The sequence below is a fragment of the Eriocheir sinensis genome, chromosome 20, assembly GCF_024679095.1.
Source record: "Eriocheir sinensis breed Jianghai 21 chromosome 20, ASM2467909v1, whole genome shotgun sequence".
In the NCBI taxonomy this organism is placed as follows: domain Eukaryota; kingdom Metazoa; phylum Arthropoda; class Malacostraca; order Decapoda; family Varunidae; genus Eriocheir; species Eriocheir sinensis.
Genome location: NC_066528.1, coordinates 8,676,462 through 8,682,463, shown reverse-complemented (window position 1 = coordinate 8,682,463; position 6,002 = coordinate 8,676,462).

The following is a 6,002-nucleotide window of genomic DNA, read 5'->3' as shown; positions in this document are numbered from 1 at the left end:
CGTTACTGGTGGACCTGCGCCTCCTCTTCATTAATTTATTTTCCAAAAACACATCTTGGAGTGAAAGACTAGTGTTCTTATCTTCTATAAATAAGTATGAGACAAGAGGCAACTTAAATTAGAGGCAAGTTCAGTGTGTGTATCACTGAGGGCTGAGGTGGAGGGCTACTGACCTGCTGGGGGGTTAGAGGCAATTCTCAGCCTGTGTCTGCGAGCCCGGGCAGGCCGAGGGGCGTCTTCTGTGTGTGACAGGAAGCTCAAGTCTCCTTGGGCTGAGGGAACCACCAGCACCTGTGTGGGATGAACATAATTTGGAGTTAATCCCTTGACTGCAGATTTCCTACAAGAAGACATCACCAAGCTATACAGGAGTGTAAGAAAAAGTGGCTGCTACAATTCAGTGAAGAAAAATATAAAGTTCTGCACCTTGGGAGGGGAAATCTAGCATACCAATACCACATGGCAAACACTCCACTATCCACCACAGAGGCAAAGAAAGACCTATAGCATATGTTGCCAGGCTACCAGTGAAGGCGAAATCCGTGCCAATCGCAGCGGACGGGTTAATGGCAGTACAAAACAGGATTGAGTTTGTACAAAGACAACTGACATGAGGATGCGATGCCTTGATACGTGATTCACCGAGGGCAACAACTCTGATCCATTATGAGAGCTTCAACTGTTACCCATTATCATCACTACAGTGCCAACACTTATGACATTAATTATTCTTTATTTTGAGGCAAAGCAAACAGCGTCCTTAGCACCATTAAATGAAAACAGATAAAATTGTTGTCTTTTCTGCTGCTCACCAAACCCTCCATAACAGACCAACCTTTGCAGCGTCACCGTATTTCTGTGTGTCGTCATTCCCCTCCTGCGGCAGCTTGCTGAGGTAGGGTGACGGCACCGGCCCGTGGTGACAGGTGTGCTGGCTTACAGGTTTGGCCCCAGGAAAAGTGAGTTCAAGGCAGTGGTATCAGTTATATTGCTACCACATTGATAGGCCTAAGCGCTTGTCAACGCGTTCACACAGAACCCGAGGGTCATATTCTTAAACATTTAGGCGTCCAAGCAAACATATCTGGCACGGCTTTCGTGGGAGTTTTGGGCACTTCCACGGGTAGTTTGATGACCCTTCTTCTGTAGGCTGCCGTGAACCTATGAAAACACTCATCAGGACCCGTCTGATGTGTTTTCCGGGCTTTGGAAGTAGTTGACGTGAGAGGCGGAAACGTCGGGGAATACCGACCTGCTAGAGAGGAAAGGTGTCATAGTAAGAACCGACAGTGTGTTCCAGTGTACCTTCGTTTGTGGTTCAAACTATTTTATTCTCTGATAGACGTCTGTGTATATGGCACTACTCAAACTTAGCTTTCCCCTCTGTGACACATGAAAACTTTTTTCACTATGGCAAAATAATAAGTTTTTCTGTGCCTCGCTGAGTCCGATATGTTCTGAGCGAAGCAGCGACCAAAACACTGAATAGATAGACGAATTACTTGTAGCGCTCCTGGAAAGGTTAACTTCTGTTTTGTTGATTTGGTTGTAACATCTACGGTAACATTGTGAAGATAAACAGTGATTACCCGCACGTCACACTGGCCCTGTGTCCCGGGGTAATGGTTCTTCCCCGCTGCAGGCTCTGGGGCCAGCGAGATTGTGATGAGCGCGGCTATAACGCGTCCCCATTGTACCTTTATTTTACAAGGCTGAGGGAAGGCTGAGGGTGACGGAGTGTCGAGTGATTACCAAACACTCATTTGTAAAGGTTGACTCTGTGGACAATATATAAAGATTTCCGTTGATGGCAACATAAAACTTTCATTCATGAGCGCTGTAATTATAAACCATTATCTTTTATTAATATATTTTAAAGAAAGATTGTATTTCAGCCAATAGATAAGGAAAAAACAAAACACAAACAGGAGCTATACAGTCTGTATATGGGGTAAGCGCTTAGGGTTATTAGGGGAAGTAACTCGTGAGGGAGCTCGGTGCCCACACAGTAGTAGGTGTTATCCGTTTTGCTTTACGTAGATTGAGTTATTATTTCCCAAAATGTGGTATAAGTTGGAAAATCTTTTCTTTACTTAGGTGGCCCGAGCTCCTCATAGTTGCAACAGTGAGTAAAGATGACAGCGTGTGTGTGCGAGACGTCGTCGAGAGGATATCCTGTCCCATGCTCAACACGTAGGCTCGCTTCTCCACACAAAGAGATACACTCGCCATGGTGCAGACCGGTGTGATTGTCGCTGCCTTGCTCGCTCTGGGTGCTGGGGGCGCCCTCAACCCCGCCTCGGCCCAGCAGTGGTGTGGCTACTCTGATAGAAGAGTGGGATACTCGGAAGACGAAGTGATGTCTTCCAATGCAGTACGATACAATCTGTGGAGCGTGGGGTACGTGCAGCCGGGGAAAGATTTTGGAGGGATCAGCGTCAAAGTAAATCATTGGAACGTTCAACACGTAGCTTGGTTCCCTGCTGACCCTTGCTTCCCTGCCACAGGAGAGAAGTGGGAGTGGATGAAAGTGAACGTAACAATGTACCAGGGGTGGACGAATCTTGGTTTAAAATATTGCCTCATTCACTTTGATCTGGTTACTGATTATTGCCGAAGGACATGTGAACGCTATAATGATGTCTCATGTGCGTGGCCCCTTGGAGGTCTGAGTGTTGTGGCTCGTGGGCCCTCAAATTGGAGAAGTGACCATCCAGGAACAACGTGTCTTGTAAATGTGCCGAGGCCATCACACCCTCCTGTGTACACCTGCGAAAAGCCTCCTCCATTCAGGCCACCTTCAGGCAGTATCTCACCTGCAACCACCACCCAAAGCACTACATCTGCGTCTTCGTCTTCGTCAGTGGTGTTGCTGATAGTGGTGCCGGTGGTGGCGGTGGTGATACTCCTGGTGATAGTGGTGATAGTGGTGATAGTGGTGGTGGTGGTGGTCTGCCGCAGGCGACGAAGACGCAGATCAGCGGCATCACGTTAGTATTGTGTCTTTTCCTTGTTGTGATTTTACGTAAGGTCACAGGTCGGTATTCCCAGACGCTTCCGCCTCTCACATCAACTATTTCCAAGGGCCGAAAAAGGACATCAATCGGGTTACAGTGAGTGTTTTTTAGGTTCATGGCACAGAAGAAGGGTCAGACTACCAGAATGGTCATAAACTGCCCCTGGAAGTGCCCGAAGCTCCTACGAAAGCCTTGTCAAATGTGTGTGCTTGGGTTCCGAAATGTTTAAGAATGACCCTGTCATAGATAGGGAGGAAGAAGGGAAGGAAGGAGGGAAGATAGGGAGGAAGGAGGGAAGAAAGGAAGGAAGATAGGGAGGAGGGAAGGAAGGAGGGAAGATAGGGAGGAGGGAGGGAAGAAGGGAAGATAGGGAGGAGGGAGGGAAGGAAGGAGGGAAGATAGGGAGGAGGGAGGGAATGAAGGAGGGAAGATAGGGAAGAGGGAGGGAAGAAGGAAGATAGGGAGGAGGGAGGGAAGGAAGGAGGGAAGATAGGGAGGAGGGAGGGAAAAAAGGAGGGAAGATAGGGAGGAGGGAGGGAAGGAAGGAGGGAAGATAGGGAGGAGGAAGGGAACGAAGGAGGGAAGATAGGGAGGATGGAGGGAAGGAAGGAGGGAAGATAGGGAGGAGGGAAGGAAGGAGGGAAGATAGGGAGGAGGGAGGGAAGGAGGGAAGATAGGGAGGACGGAGGGAAGGAAGGAGGGAAGATAGGGAGGAGGAGGGAAAAAGGAGGGAAGATAGGGAGGAGGGAGGAGGAAGCAGAGAAGATAGGGAGGAGGGAGGAAAAAGGAGGAAGATAGGGAGGAGGAGGGAAGGAAGGAGGGAAGATAGGGAGGTGGGAGGGAAGAAGGGACGGAAGATAGGGAGGAGGGACGGAAGGAGGGAAGATAGGGAGGAGGGAGGGAAGGAAGGAGGGAAGATAGGGAGGAGGGAGGGAAGGAAGGAGGGAAGATAGGGAGGAAGGAGGGAAGGAAGGAGGGAAGATAGGGAGGAGGAAGGGAAGGAAGGAGGGAAGATAGGGAGAAGGGAAGGAAGGAAGGAGGGAAGATAGGGAGGAGGGAGGGAAGGAAGGAGGAAAGATAGGGAGGAGGGAGGGAAGGAAGGAGGGAAGATAGGGAGGAGGGAAGGAAGAACGGAAGATAGGGAGGAGGGAGGGAAGAAGGGAAGATAGGGAGGAGGGAGGGAAGGAAGGAGGGAAGATAGGGAGGAGGGAGGGAAAAAAGGAGGGAAGATAGGGAGGAGGGAGGGAAGGAAGGAGGGAAGATAGGGAGGAGGGAGGGAAGGAAGGAGGGAATATAGGGAGGAGGGAGGGAAGGAAGGAGGGAAGATAGGGAGGAAGGAGGGAAGGAAGGAGGAAATAGGGAGGACGGAGGGAAGGAAGGAGGGAAGATAGGGAGGAGGGAGGGAAGGAAGGAGGGAAGATAGGGAGGAGGGAGGGAAAGAAGGAGGGAAGATAGGGAGGAAGGAGGGAAGGAAGGAGGGAAGATAGGGAGGAGGGAGGGAAGGAAGGAGTGAAGATGGGGAGGAGGGAAGGAAGGAAGGAGGGAAGATAGGGAGGAGGGAGGGAAGGAAGGAGGTAAGATAGGGAGGAGGGTGGGAGGAAAGGAGGGAAGATAGGGAGGAGCGAGGGAAGAAGGGAAGATAGGGAGGAGGGAGGGAAGGAAGGAAGATAGGGAGGAGGGAGGGAAAAAAGGAGGGAAGATAGGGAGGAGGGAGGAAAGGAAGGAGGGAAGATAGGGAGGAGGGAGGGAAGGAAGAAGGGAAGATAGGGAGGAGGGAGGGAAGGAAGGAGGGAAGATAGGGATAAGGGAAAGAAGGAGGGAAGATAGGGAGGAGGGAAGGAAGGAGGGAAGATAGGGAGGAGGGAGGGAAGGTGGGAAGATAGGGAGGAGGGAGTTAAGGAAGTAGGAAAGATAGGGAGGAGGGAGGGAAAAAAGGAGGGAAGATAGGGAGGAGGGAGGGAAGGAAGTAGGAAAGATAGGGAGGAGGGAGGGAAGGAAGGAGGGAAGATAGAGAGGAGGGAGGGAGGGAAGGAGGGAAGATAATGAGGAGGGAGGGAAGGAAAGAGTGAAGATAGGGAGGAGGGAGGGAAGGAGGGAAGATAAGGAGGAGGGAGGGAAGGAAGGAGGGAAGATAGGGAGGAGGGAGGGAAGGAAGGAGGGAAGATAGGGAGGAAGGAGGGAAGGAAGGAGGGAAGATAGGGAGGAGGGAAGGAAGAAGGGAAGATAGGGAGGAGGGAGGGAAGGAGGGAAGATAAGGAGGAGGGAGGGAAGGAAGGAGGAGGGAAGATAGGGAGGAGGGAGGGAAGGAAGGAGGGAAGATAGGGAGGAAGGAGGGAAGGAAGGAGGGAAGATAGGGAGGAGGGAGGGAAGGAAGGAGGGAAGATAGGGAGGAGGGAGGGAAGGAAGGAGGGAAGATAGGGAGGAGGGAAGGAAGGAGGGAAGGAAGGAGGGAAGATAGGAAGGATGGAGGGAAGGAGGGAAGATAGGGAGGAGGGAGGGAAAAAAGGAGGGAAGATAGGGAGGAGGGAGGGAGGGAAGGAGGGAAGATAGGGAGGAGGGAGGGAAGGAAGGAGGGAAGATAGGGAGGATGGAGGGAAGGAAAGAGGGAAGATAGGGAGGAGGGAGGGAAGGAGGGAAGATAGGGAGGAAGGAGGGAAGGAAGGAGGGAAAATAGGGAGGAGGGAGGGAAGGAAGGAGGGAAGATAGGGAGGAGGGAAGGAAGGAAGGAGGGAAGATAGGGAGGAGGGAGGGAAGGAAGGAGGGAAGATAGGGAGGAAGGAAGGAGGGAAGAGAGGGAGGAGGGAGGGAAGGAAGGAGGGAAGATAGGGAGGAGGGAGGGAAGGAAGGAGGGAAGAGAGGGAGGAGGGAGGGAAGGAAGGAGGGAAGATAGGGAGGAGGGAAGGAAGGAGGGAAGATAGGGAGGAGGGAAGGAAGGAGGGAAGATAGGGAGGAGGGAGGGAAGGAGGGAAGATAGGGAGGACGGAG